Here is a 21225-nt window from a genome sequence, read left to right as displayed (position 1 = left end):
TGGCAGCCATGACAAGGCATCACCAAGGAAAGGTCCCTCGGATCTCCCAGAGCACATCCCACCATACTACCTGCCCCATCCTCATCCAACAGCTCCAGGAGCCCAGGCTAGTTCCTGCCCTGCCTGTTTTGGGTATGTAGCCCCACCCAGGAGGCCAGCCTCGACATGGCACCACCAGCCCTCAGCAGCTCCAGCTCCTCCCTAAAGGGAACCTCTGCTCAGACAGCCAGGCACTGTTCCCCTGTGCCCCAGGACACCACGGGGAGCTGCACATCCCTGTCACCAGCAGGGATGAATTCGGGCTGCTGGGCACACCTGCCACACTCACCCAGTAAGCTCTGCACTGTGGGGAGGGCCCTCCTCATCCCTGGTGCTGTCCCCTCTCCCCACTTGGCTTGGCCATGTTCCCCTTGGCCCTGGGTGTCTCCCAACCCCACAGAACTCAGGGAGGTAGGGGTAAGTGCATAACTTTATTGAACAGCCTGTGCCCCCTCAGCTAGGCAGGCAAGGGCCTCTCACATACAGAGGAATGCATCAATGGTGGTAGTGATGTCATCCTCAGATGCAGAGGGCAAGGATGTGTAACACAGCCACAGGTAGCCCTCCAGGTGGTGATGGAGGTTGTGGGGCAGCACAGGTTTGCCTGCCACACTGTCAAAGCTCAGGGTCCTGTGCCAGGTTCTCAGGTGAACCTGGGGCACCGTGACCAGCAACAGCAGCAGGGCATAGTAGGTCAGGCAGCCCTCAGTCCATGCAAACAGCTCCTCACAGCACGCCAGGGACACTCTGAGCAGGAGCATGCTCAGGGTGTTGGGCTGGCACAGGGGCAGGGTGGGAACTAGCCCCAGGGCACCTCTCTGGAGACGGCCCCTGGGGGAAGGGCAGGAGCTCCACCAGCACTGCGTTCCAGTTGTCTGGGAGCCTCTCACCTCCTGAGCCCAGGTGCCATGGGCTTGGTGGTAGTTCAGGAGACAGGCTGGCCTGTAGGAGGATAAGGGTGGTGGGGAGTGGAGCTGTGGCAGCAGGTGCTGTCAGGAGTGAGGCCTGTCCCAGCCTGGGAAGGGGATAGGGAGGGCAGGCTGCCCATGGGCAGCAATCAGCTGTCCACCTGCCCTTGCAGAGTGACTGGGAACAAGGGGCCAGCTGGTGGCTGCTTGTGCCAAGGCCGGTCTGGCTGATATTCCAAAGTGCATGGGCACCCGTGCACATATGACCCCCAATCTGAGGCTGGGCAGTGAACAGCCCCCTGGTATTGAGCATCTTATCTCAGAAATGTTTCAAACTCGAACAAAAAGCATGTTTTTTCCTGGCTCTGTAGGTCCTGCAGCTGCACACAGGGGAGAGGCACCACTTGGCAACTGGGATGTACCTTCATGGTCACCAACAGTCTTGGCCAGGGCCCTGTGTATGCACTGGCTCTGGACCCAGGACTAGACCCAGCTGCTGGATCACCTGGTCAAGGTGGTTGATGAGCAGCTGGTGGACTCATGGGCCTAGAGCACAGAGGACATCACACACGAATGGTAGAAGAACATATACAAGCAGGAGAGGGATGCATGTGAGGTGATGAGGGACCAGGTGGACCAGGAGTTCAGGGACATCCTGGCCCTTGAGGAGATAAAATGGAGGCCCAGAACTGGCAGGCTGCTCTGGTGGCCAGGGCAGTGGAGGTTATGGAGGAGGAACTCCAGGTGCTGGACACTGTCCTGGCCCTGTTGGTCACCTTAGTGCCACCCACTGCCCTGTCCCTTGCTGCAGGCCTGCCTGACCCCTGTCAGCCGCCTGCCACCTAGCAGAAGTCCCCCCATGGGCCTTGGCTGAGGTGCAGTGGCACCTCCATCAGCCAGGTGCCCCTGCCCTAGATCCGACCCCAGGGTGCCTGCCAGCCGGCCCCCTGCCTGGGCCCTGCCTCATCACTCGCTCTGGCTCCATGAGGCTCCAGAGCAGGAACTGCATGCAGCAGGGCCACCAGTATGCACGAGCCCTGCTGGACCAGCCTGCTGGCTGCAGAATGAAGACCCAATAGTGCCGGCGGAGCAGCACCCACCATTTCCCCCAGGCAGGCCTCCCATCCACCAGCCTCACCACAGCATACACATCCATCGGGATGCAATTAGAGGCCACGGTGCTGTGCACCTGTCCAGAGACTTCACCCCTAGGCACCTCTACCCCACAGCCTTGCCTCCCCTGGGAGGGCGCACGCAGCATGTACTGGACAGGGTCTGCACCGGGTGCTTTACTGGTGGTGGGTGGGGTGGATGGAAGAAGGTCTCTGGTTTGGGAGGCAGTGGGGGACAGTTTCTGTTGTGGGGAAGAGAAAGAGGAAGGGCTCTGTTGTGGTGGGGGAGTGTGTTTGTGGAGTGGAATGAAGTGCTTTTCTGAGAACTGTCTGCAGTGGGTGTGGTGCTGGGTGTGCGTGGTGGAGATGAGGTCCACGGGCAGCCAGCCAGGCAGCCTACAGCAGGAAGGCAGCAGCAGGTGTTTGGCCAATGCCTCTTGCACCCGGTGCCCTGGCCCCCGCTGCCAGGTGAGCAGCTCACCTGGGACCTCAGCAGTGGGCAGGCGGGGGGGCATTGCTGTCATTGCCACCACAGCTGGAACTCCTGGTACCAGGTGTTCTCTGTCTACTGTGCCTCCTCTGCCTAGGCCTCATGGACAAGCTTCCCCCAGGCCTCTCAGATGTTATGCAGCACAGGCTGCAATAATGACCCAGGTGATGGTGGCCTCTGCAAGCTCAAGGTGGGTGGTGAGGGTATGCAAGCATCCCTTTGGGTGGCTGAAAGTACGCTCCACCATTGCACAGATCTGGCCCAGGCACCTGCTGAAATGTGTCTGGTGGGGCTCCAGCTGGGCAGTTTAGGGCCCCATGAGCCAGGGGTGGAGCAGGTAGGAAGGGTCCGCAATAAAGTGAGGCAGGACCACCACCGCACCCAGCTGGAGGTCCAGCACCCATGGTGAAAGTGGCCACTCTCCACCAGGGCTGGCAGGGTGGAGTTGCAGAACACACATGCATCATCAGTGCTGCCTGCCTAGCCAACACTCATATTGTCAAAGGCACCACAGTGTTCAACAACAGCCTGCGGCGCAATGAAGTGAAAGCCCTGCCAGGTGTAGTAGAGGTGGTCACTCCAGAGTGAGCAGATGACAGGGATGTGGGTCCCATCCGGGGCCCCAATGCACTAGGGGAAGCCCAGGGCATGGAACCCCACCACTGCCTCTAGGGGTTTGTGCACCTGGAGCATGGTGTGCCCCCACATGTCATGGAAGGCACGTCACACCTCCAGGGTGGCCTCACTAGCAGTTGCCTTGCCCAAGCTGAAGAGTTGGCTGACATAATGGATGTTGGCAGGCATGGCCATCTTGAGCAGGTTAATGGCCAGCAGGGTATCTGTCCCAGACAGCCCGGCCCTCTGACCAGGTGACATATCACCTGCTGCATGGTGGTGGCCTGCCATTGCAGGTGCAGGCAGAGCTGGTTGGGAAGCTCCTGGAAGGTAGCCTAGGTCATCTGAAAGGACTCCAGCCACTGCTCATCATCCCAGGTATGCTGGACAACGTGCAGCCACTAGTTCAGGCTGGCCAGGTGGGCCCAAAGGAAGTGGCACTGGGTGCCCAGGAGTGTGTGGATGTTCCCAGTGGTGACATCCAGGCACATGGAATGCTGCATGGGGGGGATGTGAGCAGGGTGGCCAACACTAGCCCAGGGCACCAGACCACTCCTAGGTCCTGGGGATGGAACAGCCATCACGCAGTGAGCACAGGCTCTGGTGACAGCCAGTGTGTGCTCACACAGTGCTCTGCAAGCTGCTCTGGGCTAAGAAGGCAGGTGGCCATGGAGCAGGGCTGTCTTTAAAGATAGCCACCAGCTACAGGCAACTGCAGCTGGAGCCTCCCTGGCTGCTGCAGAGGGCTGGTGCAAGGTGGGAGGGGGTGAGAGCACACTGCTTCCAGGAGCGGCAAATCTGCTCCCTAATGCATGCATATGTAGAGGCCTGCCCAGGGTGGGTTTATTCTGGAATAAATTACTCCAGAGTAAACCCATCCCACAGCATTTGCACATGTAGACATTCCAGAAAGTAAACAAAACTAATCTGACATTAAAATAGAGGTCAGTTGTTGGGGTCATGACAAAAAAGCCAATAACCATTTTTCTGGGTCCATAGAGGTTAGCACCAAAGAGTTTTCTGGTGGATTCTGTGACTCTTAATTTCTATTGGAATTTTGTTTTCATTTTCTGAGAGATTGAGATCTGTTCTGATAGTCTTTTCCCTTTTGTGATCTCCTTTTATTTATGATGATCTGATTCCTAAAACTGAAGGCAAGCAATGTAAAGCTGCCTCTGGCTTCTCTAGTTAATTATGCATCTGTAATAGTTGCATCCAAGAAGGGGCAAGAAGATGGGTGACAGTCCTATGTCCTTGTCTGCTTTCTTGATATCTTGATACAGATATTAGGCCTGTGCAAAGGGGCTGGTATTCGCTTCAGATTCGGACTTGGCCGATTCGGGGGATAGTGATTTGATTCAGTGATTTGAATCACTGTCCTGAATCGATTCAGCCAAATCTGATTCGGAGATTCAGCTGCTGCTGAATCAGCTGAATCTTTGAATCGCACAGGCCCTATCCCTCACCCGCTCTCAATGCCTGCTCCACCTGCCCCAGCTACCAGCTCTTTGAAAAAAAAAAAAAACCCACTCACCGGCTCCTGCCAGGCAGGGGGGTAGGGGCGATCCCTACTGCTTGCCACTGCCCCATGCTGTATGGGGGTCTCTGCCACAAGCCCCCCAACCCCCGCCTGCTCTCCCAGGCTTCCCCCATGGTTGCCCCACCTGCCTCAGCTCCCGGCCCTATGACCAGGTGACATATCACCTAGACAAGGGAGAAGAGATTGACATCATATATCTGGACTTTAAAAAAGCCTTTGATCTGGTGTCCCATGACCTTCTTGTGAAAAAATTGGCCAACTGTGGCCTCAGCTACACCACAGTCCAATGGCTGGGAAATTGGCTCTGTGGTCAGACCCAGAGAGTAGTGGTTGATGGCAGCAAATCATTATGGTGCTCCATGACAAGTGGCATCCCCCAAGGCTCTGTCCTTGGACCAGTTCTCTTTAACATCTTTATCAACAATGTGGACATTGGTGTAAGAAGTGCACTGGCTAAGTTCACCAATGACACTAAACTTTGGGGCATAGCATCCACACCTGAGGACAGGCAAGTGATCCAGGCTGACTTGTATAAACTTGGTAAGTGGGCGGATACAAACCTAATGACGTTCAATACCGATAAATGTAAGGTACTCCACCACAGGAAAAAAAACTCGCAGCATACTTACAGGCTCGGCAGTGCTACACTTGCTAGTACCATAGCTGAAAGAGACTTGAGGGTCATGACTGACCACAAGATGAACAGGAGCCACCAATGCGATGACGCAGCTGGTAAAGCAAACAAAACTCTGGCTTGCATCCATAGATGCTTCTCAAATAAATCTCAGGATGTCATCCTCCCACTGTACTCAGCCTTGGTGAGGCCACAGCTGGAGTACTGCGTCAAATTCTGGGCACCACAATTCAAGAAGGACGTTTAGGAGCTTGAGAGAGCCATGGTGGGGGCTGGGACAGTGGTCGGTGATCGGGGGGAGAGGGGGTAACTGTGTACTAGCTACAGTTCCAAACTGAGTACGATTCTTCAGGAAGCAAGGCAAAGTTGGAAATTGAAATTTGTGGGACCTTTTCATATGTTGGAATTATATAGTTTTCCTTAATAAAAGCTCGTCGATCGAATGTGATTCCATATAATACAACAATTTCCATGAACATTTTTTCTCTATGTGCTATCACAATTTCGATACTTCTTGAAATAGTATTGTTCTCATCCAGTATTCACTGGAGGGTGTTTGTATGCCACACAGGATACAATAATCAACATTCCCAACGTGTTGTTTGGGTGTCTTTAATTTTCGTGAGTTGAGAAATAAGCTCCTGAGTTTGAAACCTCTTTGGCCAATCAGGTCACCACTTTCATGTAAAACACTTTACAAACATTACATCCTAAATCAGAAATAATAATCATGAACATATGAAGAGGTAAAATAAATCCTGTTGAGTTATTGCAAATATGCTTGGCATGTTTAAACACTTGCTTTCATCTTCAGACAGTGAACTACTAATAAAATTAATTGTTTGCGGGGGGGAGAGACATCACGTATATGGACAAAGCATGATATATCAAATCATATCGTTATTTCATTTTTAAGGAAATAAATGATTGTCCTATCTCACCATGTTTATCATTTTCAGGCTGTCAGTTATATCTCTGAGTTCTCTCTATTGCTCTGAAAAGTGATAGATGATCAAGTTTTATTAAAACCATGGTAGGCTTATTTTTATAGTAAAAGGAACAGAGATACAGACCAATTTGCCTTTGATTGTTTTCAGTTATTTGATATTGTTTTCAGTTGGTCTGTTGCTCAAAGATTTAAAAAATATGCTTTTTTGCTATTACTGATTATGTCATTTTTATGACATGATAAAGATCCTATATCTATGGTACTTGTCATTCTTTTATAGAGCTCAAAAAGGGATAGCTTCTGTTTTTTTATATATCTGATTTTGCTCTCAGGGGAACTTCTATCTTGAGATTTGCAAGTTCCCTTCTTAAAATTCAATCTTTTAGAAACATGGTTGCTCACAGGATAAAATCCTGGCTCCATTATACTTTCTGTCAAAGTACCTATTGACTATGATGGGGCCATGATTTCACTCATAGTATTATTTGTTTTATAGTTGTGTACTTCCTTGCTTACCTTATTAATAGCATAATCCAAAAATCAGTGTATGAAAAATGGCCTGGGAAAGTATCCAAAATAAAACAGCATAATACTCAGGGTCTGGCTAATTTGAATTGTGAGGCAAAACTGTAATTAAAAATCAAATATTATGAAAAGAGATTACCTAGTCTCAGCTCAGAGATAAAAAGCATCTCTAAATTTCAGTTTATCTAATCTACAATAACATTTTTATTTTGAAATGTCTAATTTTTAGAAGACTATCTTAGACTAGGAATGAAGATCACAGTATTGATCATAACTTCATAACAAAAGGAGTCACATTATGTTGAGAGAGCAGACTGGGGGCCGCCTTCTTAACTATAAATCCATTCTGACTTTGTCCAGCTTCTAATGAATGATATTCTCAAATTATACTCCTTGCTTCCATGATAGTTTGCCATGTCACCTAATGAAAGAATGACTTTGAATTGAGCTAAAAGTGGACGTGCACTAATCTTTGTTTCATTGAATGACATGGAATAGAGTTTACCTACAGTTACCTTATTTTACCCATTGGAACATCTTGGGTAACCTTTAAGGTAATATTTAACCTCTGAGGAACCATACTGATTTTTGGAAAACTTACTGACTGAGCTAAATTCCTATGTGTTCTTTTTCGTCATGGTGCTGCAATGCAGTTGGGATGAAAGCATATTAATCACCTGTTTCAGTATGTCTTAATAAGATAGTATGCTCTTCTCAGATGCAGTGCATATTCCTTTTAGAAGTTTTCCACTGTGACAATGAGCTGCCTTCATCTGAAATATTCTGTTCAATTTGCACAGGAAAAGAACCTGGCTCATTAAAATGTATTTTGTCATCTGTATGTAAATGCTTCATTTTCAGGACTTGAAAATATAGGGAATTATTCTGAACTGTCAGTGGGGGGATGACTGGATGACTTAATTGGTCTTTTCCATGTCTAATTTCTATGATTTCATGAATACGGATGAAAATACAAATTAGGAAGTATGCAAAAAAATGTAGTTTTTCTTTCTCTCCTCTTTCTACCATTTGACATTTTTCAGTCAAGCACATAAGAGGTTCATAATTATTGCAAAGATGAATAAATCAAGCCCTTATTGGCTAACTAGAGATAAAGAACTACATTTCACCAATCCTTTTCTCCCCTAGTATGAAGAACCTGATGTCATCTTAATTTAAATTCCATACAGTGCCATAGATTTTTGGGATATCAGGGTATGTAAACCAGGGCAAAGTTTCATCCTCTATTTCTGTGCTGCCAGTCCAGAGAAGTTTTTAAACACATATTCGGGTATAGGCAAGTGAATAGTTCCACTGAATTTTCACAACACAATTCACATTCTTAAAATTAAGCACATGCTTAGCTATTTTGCTGCACTAAGAGCTATCAAATATGTCATGAAGGGTCTCTCAGTGACTCTTCATTCTAGGAGATAAAAAAAATTATAGAAGAAACCTGATGCCTACCCTCAGTGAAATTCACCGCCAAAAGCAGGCATGACTCCAGTACACGATACCCTTTCTATTCACAAACTCAGGATTCATGGATTCGAATATTCGTGGTGCGCTGTGCCAATGGCACAGCTGTGCTTGGGGTGGGTTGGGGTGCTGCAACAAGCTTCTGGCTCTGGCGCTGCATGAGGCAGGGGAGGGCAGAGCCGGGAGGTGGGCGGAGAGTGAGTGCCAGGGACAGGGAGGGAGGCAGCGGCGGCATCTTCTTCCCCAGAGGCAGCCGTGGCAGGGCTTGGAGTGCATGCAGCATGGCGGGGGGAAGGGGTCGGTCCCCAGGCACTGTGGGGGAGCCCTGTGAATGGGGAGAAGGGGAGCAGGGGGCAGCTGTGAGGTCTGACAGGGAGCCCCATCAGTATTTGTGCATTTTACCAGTCACGGGGATCTCCAGAATGTATCCCCTGTGAATGGCGAGGGTCTCCTATACAATAAAGATGCCCCATCTTATACCTAACTTTAATATAAAATATGTCTCAATTAAACACTGTCAACTACTTAAGAAACATCAAGAGTTTTGGATGTACAAGGAAGAATTTTTTATTTCATTTCAGAAAATCTTCAAGGACTTGTTTTCCCCCTATTTCTCATTGGTTGACATTGTAGAAGTCTGGGATACAGTTGCTGTATATGTCTGTGTACTAAGCACTTGTGCTTTGTCAAGACCGCCCCCTTACACTTTGAGGAGTGATCATCTACCCGGCCTCTCTCAGGTCCTGACAGTTTGACCTCGTAGGTTATGGTTAACTGTGTACAAGTCCAACTTGCCCACCACATCTAGATGTAAATATGAAAAAAGGGAGGATCTTTAGTTTGGTTCACTGTGCACCCTTGGGTCTGCAGTGTTCCTTGGGGCTCTGCCTCGCCTTATACCCTGTCCTAGCATCAACCCAATCTTACAGATCCCACTCAGGTCATATGTTGATCAAATACAGAGTATTTCTGTCTTCAGAGTTAGTTTATAGTATAACTCACTTCATAGCCCATCTTAGCTCAGTCCTCAGGCTTTAACATGCTGTGCCTAGCTGGGCTAGGCTGTACAGTTCCTTTCGTATTGCTGCTACACTAAGGTAAAGTCCAAAGGCATATGCTTAGCTACGAGTCCCTCAGGATATCTTTCCCCTCTGGCACAATTCACTCACAGTTCATCATCTTCACTCTTTCAGCAGGGCACTGTGGACTTCTCAGCTTCCCTGTTACCTGCTGTGGGGGCCTGTATTGCCAACTCACCAGATACCAGTATGTAGTCAGACTCCTCTGTCTCTCTGGTTCAAAGAGTAACTCCCACTCTCTTCACTTTGTCCCTGCTGAGGCAAACTCCTGCTGGAGCCAGCACTTCTGCAGCCATGCTCGTTCCTCTCCAACTACCTGTCCTCAGCTGGGATGGGGCACATCTTTATGATGTATACAGCTGTGCACCTGGCCAGTAGGAGTCAGCATGAGCTGGTGAAGTAAGGCACCTGTGGCGTTGGGGATTCCCCAGACCATGTCACCCACGCTTCTCTCGGTAAGTAGCTGCTCCTAAGGGAGACTTGTTTCTTCCCTCCCCATACTCCATGGGCAGCAGGGACACCCTCAGGAGGTTTGGGCCTGCTGTGAGGGTTGGCAGAGAGTGTCCCGCTATGACAGTCTGCATGCTAGAGAGCACCTTACTGCTCCCCTCCCTACAACCTCTGCCATATTTAGGGGAAAATTTTTATATTGGGAAAATCTTATAAGTGCAGAACTAGATCAGGGAGTCCATTTGAAACCTTCTGGTCCAGCTTTTCAACACACCTGGAATAGTAGGCTTCATGTGTCCATAATTATCTTCCACTTGTTCTAAATCTTAATACACTGCTCATTCTTTGTGCCTACTCAGATAAATGTATATAAATACAGATAGGCAATCGCCTCAGAGAGATCCACGATCACAGCTTGGAGGATACACTACATGAGACATTTACCACAGAGTAGCCTAGCTCCACAGTAAAAAATGTCAAGCATCTACATGTGCATACCTATTAGGCTGGAATAACTAACTAACTCTGCAGCTGGACAGTACTTGTATTTACAAGTCCTGTGGAGTTTTTTTACTCTGCAGCAGTGCATGTATAGACACTGCCCCAGGTGGCTAGGGCACAGGGGGCCTCAGTGTGAGGGGCTGTCTACTGGCTAGCCCTGCACTGGATCACCTCGTGTCCCAGTGTAACACATCAGAGTCCCAGGGGTGGCTGTGACACCACCTGGTAGCTCTGTGACCATGCCTTGCTCCACCCCTAGGGTGCCCTCCTCTCTCATCTGCCAAACCTTGATGGAAATATAAATTAATAGGGAGTTCCATACTGGAACTATGCCTAACCCTTGCATAGTTCCAGTTCCACCGGACCCCCACTAACGTCCCTGGTACCTTACTAGTCTTCACTGGTCTCAGGCCCCTGGCTGGGCCTCTGCAGTCAACTGTACCCAGCAGGGTACCCAAAGCCTTAAGGACTAATTGCGTGGCTCCAAATCCTCCCCTTTCCCACACCTCATGCCTCACGGGTGTTACTGCCATATTGTTCCCTGTGCGGGGTTTCAGCCTCCTCAGCCTCTGCCCCTTTAATCTTACTAGGTCTTCTATCCTGGGCCCACTCTGTCAGGCCTGGCTTTCACTTGTCCCTTCAGTCTCTGGGCTCCTGGCCCCTGTCTGCCGGGTCCCAGGCCACTGTGTGGCTGTGCCCTCCCTGACGCTGGGCCCTTGGCCCCTGCGTAGCTGTGCTCTCTTTCTCTGCTTGCTCTGGGCTGAATAACTGCTTGAGCCTGCCCCTGATAGGGCTCAAGGCAGTTGAATGCCCCCTGAGCACAATGAGGCCTCTGTACCTCCCCTTCCAGCCTCATCCCAAACCACCGGTAGAAACAGTAACGTAAATCGTAAGCCCCTGAGCTGTAATATAAACAACAATGGAAGCAGCCCTCTGCCCCTTTAAGAATACAAACCTTCTTTCTCCCCATGTGCTAGTGTACCTCTCAGCATAGGCTCCTTGTCAGCTCCCCAAGCCTCAGCATTGCTACTGCCAGCAAAGCAATCAGACCAGTGTCGCTGGGTGCTTATCCTGGGCAGGAGCTCCTAACCATGCAGCAAGCAGGACTAGGTTGGCTTGCCAGCCCAAGGCCCAGGTTTATATGCATCCATGGTCCTGCCTACTTTTGGTCAGGTGGCTGTCTGGGCTGGCTGCTAATTGCCTCGTTAGCCCTGTTGCACCAGCAACTGCTGCCCCCTGCCTAGCCTGCAGAGGTCCTTGGCTGGGCTGCTTTTCCTCTTAAAAGAACAGAGAACCCCAGGTCAGCCAGCTCCTCTGTAGCATGTTGAACCACGGAGAACAGCTCCAGGCTGGCAGGCTGACCTCTGGGATCCCCTGCCAGCTGGGGTTGCTCCAACCTGGCTCAACATGCTGTGGTCCTGGGCAGCAGATAGATGTAGATGCAGCACCTGGAAGCAATAAATTCTAGAGCTTATTGCTTCACATCAACTGCACGTGTGGAGTCACCCACTGAGAACGCTTACTCTTGAATCCCTGCTGACCTTCCCATCTACCACGGAGTCATACATAGTAATCAGACTGGAAGAATCAAGGTTATCCCAGGAAAGATAAGATTATTGGCACACAATCACAGAATACCCTGTGTAGTATTCCATAACCTCTATACGTGGTATAGTTATTTTTGAAAGTGGGATTGATTACACTTGAAAATGTGGCTTTGTGTACACAAAAGACTAATACAGCAAGCAAAAAAGAAGCAGATATGAAATGGATTTGCTCTAAAGTAACTCTCTCTCTCCTGTTCCCCTCCCCTCAAACACATATTTCTGCAGATTCTTTCAATTATGAGCCATGCATACCATCTTATGCTCTGTTGGTCATTGCAAGCTATTATACTATTCTGCATTACTGAATGTCTAGTTTACATATTGTAGCCAAATATTCTAACATGCTGTCTAAAGCCAGGTACCCCAATTCATTCTTACATATAAAAGTATTAGCCTACTTTTTAGCAGCCTGAACAGAGTGAGTGGTGTGGAACATTTGAAACATTTGATTTGGTTATATGTGAATTCATTAAAGTATATTTTCATATGAAAATAATCAAAATGCAAAGTAATATCCGAGGGTTATATAACATGCATTACGTTATTGTCACAAAGCTGGAAGTTTCCGAACTATGGGACACAGTCTTTCAACTATTGATGCTCTTTACTTAGATGATGATGATAATTATTTTCCTGCTTTAACATCTTTCTCTACTGTCAAAACAAAGAACAGAGAATCTGTCTTCTGTTTGTTTTACTAAAACAGAAAAAGCTGACAGGCTTAGAACTCCTGCCTGCTTAAAACCTTTTATGTGCCTATACTCTTCTTGGCAACACAATTCTTGTTCTTCATTTTTTCACTTTCATATGTTTCCTTACTAGCTTCTCAGAAAGGGACCTTTTGGTGCACATTAATATTACACTTCATATTTCACAAGCCATTGCAGAACTCCTTGAATTTAATATGACATTGATTTAATATGCAAACAGCTTCTTTCCATCAGAAATGCCTCTAATTTTTTGCTCTCAAATGAAATGAAGTCTACTCAGTTACCATGGAAGTGCAAGAACTGTGTGTGTGTCTCTTGCATAGAAAAATTAAGAGGAAGTAAAAGGAACCTAAATTAGCTGCTCTCTGTTAATCAGTAGAAAGAAAAAAAAAAGCAGCATCCTAGGCTCCATTTTATGATATCAGTATAAATGATAATGGTACAAATTCTCTAATGTTTAGCTAGAGAAAATATAGGATGGACGGTCGCATGCCCCACTTGGATTTGGATTTATTTTAAGGTGACTTAACAGTAATATTGAAGTAGACTGATGGGTTCTCAGCCATGGATAAGGTCAGATAACTCCAAGGCTTTAACAAATTTATACACAATATGCCCATACCTAGAGACCGAGTTTGTGGAGTCATATACTGCATTTATACAAACACAAGATGAGGTTTTTCCTCCAATCAGCATAGGGAGAAAAGCCCCACATCTTACCCTCACATACAGGGAAGCCTCATTAAGTACCTTGTCTATCATTAAACTGCTATCTAAAGCAGCATGTGCTTAGTAATGGAAACCAACTACAGAGCTGATTAAATGCAGTCAACTCTGAGCATAGCTATAAAACACATGGCTCCTATTGGACAAACCTACCACAAGGATATTTAAGTGCTGCACATCTGAATGAAGTATACAGTAATGCTCATTAAGCACAGTCCCCCTCAGCACCAACTCTTTTTCAAGTCATGGTGAGCATGACTTGATAATACATTGTATACTTTGCCTACATTTTTACTTTCTCTTCATTCCCACAGCTGAGCCTCTCCTTTCTTTCCCACTTCCAATGATTCCTGTTTTTTCAGTCTTAAGTGTCTGACTAATATCACCAAACAGGGCCCCAAACAGTTCACCCAGAATCCATATGTCACCCCTCTCTCGGACTTTCACATATGATTAGTGTAGCCCCTCCTTCCATGAGGTAGAGCTGGATGAGGTTCCTCTGTGCCTCATCTGCATGTAGATTTATGGAGAAGCCCAGAATTTGTGGAATCAACAATGGCTTGAAATGTTGTTGACTCTGCTGGGGTCCTGCCCAATGAACCATATGGTAAATCATGAGCCTTTTGTTGTTGGACTAATATCATGAAAATTTGTACTATATGTAAATGCTGCTCAAAGTTCTGCTCAAAAGTGTATTTATGGATTACCTATGCTAAAACTTGCAGCAGTTTCAACAAAGGTAAAAAGCATCAATTCTGGGTGACCTACATCTATAGGTACTATATGAAAATTACTGCAGGTATGTTTATTTCAAGGTCAGTGTTTTCAAATTTGTCTCTCACTTTCATGTGCTTGGGGAAAGCAGGGTCTGACAGTAAAGAGGGTGGCGGGAGTAGCTGCAGGAGGAAGAAGTTGTAGGAGGCTGAGAGCAAGGCTGCTACCTGACCTCCCCCCCGCCCCGTTCATTTTCCTGCTGTAGCAGTGGGAGGGGGACAAATGCAAGGAAAACCACAACAATTCAATTCTATACCTGGAAAATTATAACAATTTTATAGTCTTATATTCAGGGTCATCTTATATTGTAGTAAATATGGTAATTGCATCAGAATCTCAGTTCTAATTCTTTTTTAAAAGGTGAAGATAAAATCTTACTGGTTGTGAGGAAAAGCTTGAAAATGTAACTCAGGTATGATCAGTGCAGTGGCTTCTGCCTGTGTCTGCAGGTGACCTGAACAGGTAAAGTGAAGGGGTGTGATGATCCCCTGCATCTGAATAGGTAATTAGCTATAAGACTCTCTGTTCCAGGTGCCCCACCAGTATCAGCCCCCAGAAGTTCTGTCTGTGGTAGATAGAAGGGTGGAGCATATTCAATACAGCCATTCAAGCAGATGTGCCTCAGCTAACTAAGAAGGACTTTTGGTGCTAAGTTTTTTTTCTCTAGAAACAGAGGGAACCTTTCCTGCTTCTGAAGGAAGTCAGCCCTGCTACTGTTCCTGGAGGCATGAGGTAGCGCATTGCCTGTTTGTATGAAGCCCTCTACTAGCATCTCACTAAGGGGAGTTGAAGAAAAGGCTATGTGAGGGGGACTTTGTGAGGGTGCACTTGGAGCATCAGATAGCTTTAATTCAGTTCTGTATAAACTAGCTAAGGGAACTAAATATTGGCCCCTAATTTAGTAGTCCTCAGTCTTTTGGCATGGCAACCTGCTTCTAGGTTTATATAACCTGAGTTCTGGTCTGAGCCAGACTGCTGTAAATGAATATGCATGGGGGTTGTTATGTAACACAACCCTGTTTGAGGTCATGCTGTATACTTCGGGATCCATTGCCCTAATCACAGAAAAAATCCAGTTGATAAAAGAACCCAGTTAATTGGAGATCCTGCAAGGTTCTGATTACTACATGAAGGGTGTTCAATACTTTCATCTTCTGCTGAACTGCACAGATCCTGTTCAGGTGAAAACCAGTAGAGCTAAAGATGCTCAGGCCCATTATCCATTCACTTGCAGTGCCAGGTACGTCAATATGAAACTGGATCATAAACTATTCCCCAGCCCTGGCTGAACTGGGAAGCTTCACAGGGAGTGAGGCTGATACCAGAGCCCCACGCTGATGTGAATCGGTGGTAAGAGAGGGGGCAGGGGTAGGGCCAGAACCCTGCACTGGTTTTGTGATTGAGCCAGAAGCCAGCTGATCAAGGCATGACCATTTCTCCCACAGGCATCACAAGCCTCAGCTGTGCAGCCAAGATTGCACCTGTTTGGAGCAGAGAGCCGGTGGGAGAGCTCAAGAACCCCAGAAGCTAAGGGTCAGTAGTGAGTGGACATCAGAGTGAGCCAAGCACCAGACAGGTGAGGAGAAGTTCAGCTTTATTTATTCTTATAAAGGGCAGACTCTCGGGTATCCCAGGAGCTAAATCTGATGCCTACTGCAACAAGGCTGGGTGCAAATAGGACTTTAAGTAACTAAATTACTAGAGGCATGAGGCAAGAGTGTAGGAGTTGGAAGAAATCCCAAAACTTGCCTCCTAAGGCCAGTCAGCTGATCCTGAAGAACACAATGCTACACAAGGCTAGGATCATTCTTGGTACTCATTCCTTGACCAAGGACATCCCCTCCTATTAATTTTCCATCAAAGTCATGGTGGGTGCGATTGAGTGAGTATAGGAGCAGTCTCTCCTGGAGGACAGAGTGAGCCAAACCTTTCCCTGGCCAGAGATCCAAAATTACCCAGTCACCGAGACTTATTAACCTTTCACAGGTGGTGATGGTGACTTAGTGACAGACACACTCTTTTCTACCTATTAGGCACCTAAGTGTGATCTTATTTCATGCTGTTTGAATCTACAAAAATCCATTACTGCATCTATTTTTGTAATATGTTATCTTAGACTTAAAATTAAGTCACAAACAAGCAATGAGGAAGAGGAGAGCCTTTATACTAGTAGTTTTTCAGGGGCTTGAGCAGCATAGAATAGGATCCTACTAAGGTGTTTCAGGTTATTTAAGTGTATAATAGCTGAAATTGTAGAGTGTAGATTTTGTTTGGTATCCCTCTCTTGTGGAACTGGCATATGCATGATAGCATCCCTTGGAAAAACTCTCCAGAAAGAAGTGAACTTTTTACCTGGTGACCTAGTTTGAGTGATTGAGCATGCATGGTGTTGAGTGAGAAAGTGGTGGGAAAGCCAGGTACCTCTCATAAGGTAAAGTGGAGAGACACCTTCAACAAACAGCTGAATGGAAACATGAATGGTGGACATGATCCGCAAGGAGAGTGACTGGCAAGTGACAACATTGCGTGATTGGATGTTTAGACATGTAGTGACAGGATGTGAATGAGAGTAGAAAAGAGATTCCCCATGAACCCTTGAAATGTGCAAGTGAGTTTGTTCATGTGTATGTCTGGTGTTTGAGCATGGGAGAGTAAGCACGTTCATGCACAGTGTAGTCTGGAACGTCTGTGGAGAGTATTTAGTGTGCAGCTGCTCTGATTGATAGCATGTGGCTAGAGGAATCTGACACAGAGAAGCTGCTCAGAGCTGGACTCAACTTCTGCTATCCTCCATAGCACCACTGAGTCCCCAGGGAACTCCGTGCACCAGGGCTCTCAACCTAAGTGAGCCTGCATACAGGAGCTGTAGTATCACAGCTGCTGTCTGAGAAAGAGTAAGCCCGTGGAGTGCCTCTGCCCTGTTTTGGACAACTACCTTGATTTGTTTGGCTCCCTGCCATGTACCAACTTGGCTATTATAACTGACGTTCTTCTTGGTTCCTTCTCCGTTCAGGTAAAGTATCACTCTGTACCTGTTTGTATTATTCCCAGTTTTGTTCTTCAGTTCTGTATCCATCATGAATAGTGTTGTATATTGTTGTTATCTCCATTTCCCTTTCCCTTTTGCTCTGTTGTCAATACATTCTTGTTTGTTCTACCTCTTACCTTGTTGTTTGCAACTAATTCTAATTCACTATTAAAATCGAGGCAGGCCCATAATCCAGTGTTGTCTGGGACATCATGGTGCTGGTCATCTCAACTAGTACTGGCCCCATTGCCACCCTCCAACCTTTCTGGGTCCTGATATCAGGATTTGTCTCCTGCTCTGAAACCTGGGTTCAATAAAATAGGATCTGGTTCTAAGTATTTCAAAAGCTTAGCACTGCCACCAGTGACAAATCTTTAACTAAGCAATAAGGTCTTGTCTTTTGCACCATTGCAGACGTATCCTGCCATGCATATGCTACAAGACTTTAAAAGGTTTTTTGTTAACTCTACATCTACAGGTTAATTGCAAATATATATGTACAGAGAGAGTTTTTTATAATATACACAATACACTGTATAAAAAGAAGAAGCTTCCCTTGGCAGTCCTGATTTCCCATGCATCTTGTTTGAAGTGTAGTGAAATTCTGTGATAACTTTCTGACCCTTTGTTCTGTCGTTTCCAAATTGGATTAGCATAATAAATTAACATGTTTCAGTAATGAACTTGATGTTTGAGGCACCCCACATATGCAAAATGTTAGTGTACTTTGACATTTCACATTTTAAAGTGTTGGTATAGTCAGGAAAGTTTCTTTAAATGCTTACTCTTGTTACTTGTACATATTTACACTTTTCAGTTACAGACCTGTTAACTGTACTAATATCTGTACTGCAGAACACACATAACTGTGGAGGGAACCAGGCTGTTCTATTTGCTTTGTCTTCATACATGCATCAATCGATACATCTCCAGCAAAACCAAAGAAGTGATTCTCCCACTCTACTCAGCATTTGTGAGACTGTAGCTGGAGTACTCATCCAGTTCTGGGTGCCACACTTTAACAAGGACCTGGTAAAGCTTGAGAGAGTCCAGAGAAGGGGCACCTGCATGCTCAGAGACTTGCACGGCAAGCCATATGAGGAAAGGCTGAGGGATCTGGGACTCTTCTGCCTGAAAAAAGGAAGGATGAGAGGGGACATGGTAGCAGCTTACCACTACATCAGAGGTGTACATCAAGGGCTTGGTGAACAACTGTTCACCAGTGCACCCTTGGGGGAAAAACTAGGAGTAATGGTCACAAACACCTGGAAGACCGCTTCAGACTCAACATTAGGAAAAACTACTTCACAACTTGGGTGTCCAGACTGTGGAATGAGCTCTCTCCAGAGGTGGTCCAATCGCCTACCCTGGAAATCTTCAAGAGGAGACTGGATGGTCACCTTGCTGGGGTCACCTGACCCCAGTTGTCTTCCTTGCTTGGTGAAGGGTGCTGGACCCAATGACCTTTAAGGTCCCTTCCAGCCTTACAATCTATGAATCCAAGAGTTACTGGGATTATGTCTAGCACTCTTTTTGGGTAGGGACAGGCATTCAAAAAGCCTGAGCCTGAATTGATTCAATCTTTGCAGGTGAGTCTAACCTACCTAGGTTGAACCAGTTTGCAACTGTACAGACATTCCCTCTTAACTGAAGAAATGCAGGCACATGCCTGCAGTGGCTCAGGTTAGAAGCTGGGGAGGCACTACAGCAGCTCTCTTCCCTTCCACGGTGCTGAGCTGAGGGGATGTGTGGCCGGGCCCTGGCAGGAAGCTTTGATTAGGTAGGAGTGTCAACCCCCATCCTGCCTATACCATCCCAGGCTTTTCCCGCTCACTGCTCAAGGGGCGGGAGTGTTGCTAGCACTCCGGGGCAAAGGAGGAGTGTGAAGCGCGTGCATTTGTTGATGATACTGAGCTCTACAATATTCCTCTCCCTGCTTCTTCATACTGTCTGCAAACCTAAGAGGCAAGGGAGACATCAGGGGGCTGATAACAAAGCGTTTATCAGCCCATCAACAAAACACATGCCTTTCTCATTAGTTCAAGCTCTTCTTAAACAGCTTTTTCCAAGGAAAGAATGGGGGGACATTACCAGCTGATCTGCTGATTAGCTCAGAAAAGCCCTAAGAGGACACTGTTCTGTCTGCTTGTTCCGGTGAAATTGGACACACACACACACCTCTCAGCCTTAGCTAGTATACCACATGCCTAGGGTCCATGGGGCTGGGGTCTGTGCTGTGGGAGATTGGGGGGGGGGGGTGGAGGCGGGAATCCCTGCTTGAGCAGTGAGGGTGGGTCGGGCAGGGAGAAGCAAGGCAGACCCTGCTGTGCCTGCAGTCTCTGCTGGAGCTCTGGCTAGGGATCAGAGGGGCAGGGCCAGCCCTGTTCTCTTGAGCAGACTGTATAGCCCAGGGCTGCAAAACTTCTGGGATGCTGGGGGATTCTGGTTTAACATAAACCAGGAAGAGGTCTGGGACAGAAAATGCATAAACCAGTTTCACGCAACTCAGGTAAGTCTGATACTACATTCAATCAGGCTTATTTTAAACCGGTTTCAGCCATTTTGAAACTGGTTTATGTGCACTGAGCTTATGTTCTGTTACAGGTTTAAACCAGTTTCTGATCACTTAAACTGGTATATGTGTAATGAAATGTAAGGGTGGATATAGACATTGTGGGCCCTCTGAGGCATGAGACTCGTAGAGGGAAGAAATACATCCCAACTCTAGTGGATTTCGCAACTTGGTACCCGGAGGCAATTGCCTTGACCTCCACAGAGGCACCTGTAGTTGCTGACGCTCTAACCAAGATATTCTTTCAGCTAGGTTTTCCCTCCAAGATCCTGACTGACAGGGGTGGGAACTTCCTAGCAGAAGTGATGAAGTGCCTTTGGGAGTGCTGTGGGGTGAAACACCTCAAGACCACAGCCTACCACCCTCAGACAAATAGGCTCATAGAAATGTTCAATGGGACCTTGAAAGGTATGCTAAAGGCATATGTGGACCCTAACCCCAATGACTGGGATGAGAAACTTCCACATTTGCTCTTTGCCTACTGGAAAGTGCCCCAGGAGTCTACTGGGTTCTCACCCTTTGAGTTGATGTTTGGAAGGTGAGTTAGGGGTCCTCTCAATTTGTTGAGAGAAAAGTGGGAAGGGAAAATCTCTTCCATCAAGACCTCCATGGTAGAATATGTGCTCAGCTTTCGCCAGAAGCTAACTGACATGATGAAGGTGGCACGAGACTCCCTGGCCCAGGCCCAGGAGAAGCAAAGTGCCTGGTATGATGAAAAGGCTTGCTTACATACCTTGAATGAGGTAATAAGGTCATTGTTTTTCTGCCACTGAAGACAGACAAGCTGGAAGCAGCTTGGGAAGGTCCCCATGTCATCCTGGACAAGCTGGACAATGTGACCTATGTAGTGGCCAGGAGTGGGGAAAAGCCTAAGACAGTTCATGTGAACATGCTTAAACCATACTTCAATAGAAGTGATGCGGTGTTCTGGATTTCCTCAGTAGAAGGATCACCTGAGGATCCAGAGGAGTCGGTCACGTATGGTGACTGGGATGGAGAGGCAGGAATAGAGGAACTCTGCCTGCCAGACCAGCTGCCCTCCCAGGACAAGGACAAGCTGCTCACAGCACTCAAAGACTTTGAGACAGTGTTCTCCAACTAACCAGGTAAAATGAACCTGGCAGTACACTCTATAGACACAGGCAGCCATCACCCCATCCAATCCAAACCTTACCCAGTTAACAAGAAGGTGAGGCAAGAAATAACGCAAGAGATCACAGAGATGAAAGGGTTAGGGGTAATCTGGCCTTCAATGGGTCCGTGGGCCAGCCCAGTGGTACTTGTCCAGAAGCAGGATGGGTCCATCCTGTTCTGTGTGGACTACCAGAAGCTGAATGCTATTACCACCCCTGATGCTTACCCTATGCCCAGGATGGACACTTTACTTGATCGCCTGGGCCCGGCCAAGGTTATTTCTACTCTTGATCTGTCCAAACCATTCTGGCAAATGGTACTGGATCTGGACGCCATAGCCAAGTCTGCCTTTA

The 21225-nt window shown here is 47.2% G+C and overlaps 1 long non-coding RNA gene across 1 annotated transcript in view; it reads left to right on the top strand.

Moving 5' to 3' along the window:
* LOC109285241 (uncharacterized) overlaps positions 1-19401 on the top strand; it is a 53455-nt gene extending 34054 nt beyond the window's left edge. Inside the window, exons 3-5 of the long non-coding RNA XR_002092918.2 lie at positions 15584-15714; positions 16935-17151; positions 18022-19401. This is a non-coding gene — a long non-coding RNA (uncharacterized LOC109285241). The remainder of the gene's footprint in view (positions 1-15583; positions 15715-16934; positions 17152-18021) is intronic.
* The last annotated feature ends 1824 nt before the right edge of the window (positions 19402-21225 follow it).

The sequence above is a fragment of the Alligator mississippiensis genome, chromosome 3 (genome assembly GCF_030867095.1).
Source record: "Alligator mississippiensis isolate rAllMis1 chromosome 3, rAllMis1, whole genome shotgun sequence".
In the NCBI taxonomy this organism is placed as follows: domain Eukaryota; kingdom Metazoa; phylum Chordata; order Crocodylia; family Alligatoridae; genus Alligator; species Alligator mississippiensis.
This window is presented reverse-complemented; position numbering and strand designations above follow the sequence as displayed.